The following is a 956-nucleotide window of genomic DNA, read 5'->3' on the forward strand; positions in this document are numbered from 1 at the left end:
AATTTGTGGCTCCTCTCAGATTCCAGAACTTTCTGCCACCGAAATGTGAGGAACATGTGTTTTTTTAGCCACATTTTGAGGTTTGCAAAGGATTCTGGGTAACAGAACCTGGTCCGAGCCACACAAGTCACCCCATCTTGGATTCCCCTAGGTCTCTAGTTTTCAGAAATGCACAGGTTTGGTAGGTTTCCCTAGGTGGCGGCTGAGCTACAGGCCAAAATCTACAGGTAGGCACTTTGCAAAAAACACCTCTGTTTTCCTTCACCAATTTGGCTGTGTCCACGTTGCGCTTTGGGGCATTTCCTGTCACGGGCGCTAGGCCTACCCACACAAGTGAGGTATCATTTTTATCGGGAGACGTGGGGGAACGCTGGGTGGAAGGACATTTGTGGCTCCTCTCAGATTCCAGAACTTTCTGCCACAGAAATGTGAGGATCATGTGTTTTTTTAGCCACATTTTGAGGTTTGCAAAGGATTCTGGGTAACAGAACCTGGTCCGAGCCACACAAGTCACCCCATCTTGGATTCCCCTAGGTCTCTAGTTTTCAGAAATGCACAGGTTTGGTAGGTTTCCCTAGGTGGCGGCTGAGCTATAGGCCAAAATCTACAGGTAGGCACTTTGCAAAAAACACCTCTGTTTTCCTTCACCAATTTGGCTGTGTCCACGTTGCGCTTTGGGGCATTTCCTGTCACGGGCGCTAGGCCTACCCACACAAGTGAGGTATCATTTTTATCGGGAGACGTGGGGGAACGCTGGGTAGAAGGAAATTTGTGGCTCCTCTCAGATTCCAGAACTTTCTGCCAGAGAAATGTGAGGAACATGTGTTTTTTTAGCCAAATTTTGAGGTTTGCAAAGGATTCTGGGTAACAGAATCTGGTCCGAGCCACACAAGCCACCCCATCTTGGATTCCCCTAGGTCTCTAGTTTTCAGAAATGAACAGGTTTGGTAGGTTTC

Source organism: Pleurodeles waltl, chromosome 12 (assembly GCF_031143425.1).
Source record: "Pleurodeles waltl isolate 20211129_DDA chromosome 12, aPleWal1.hap1.20221129, whole genome shotgun sequence".
NCBI classification, from domain to species: domain Eukaryota; kingdom Metazoa; phylum Chordata; class Amphibia; order Caudata; family Salamandridae; genus Pleurodeles; species Pleurodeles waltl.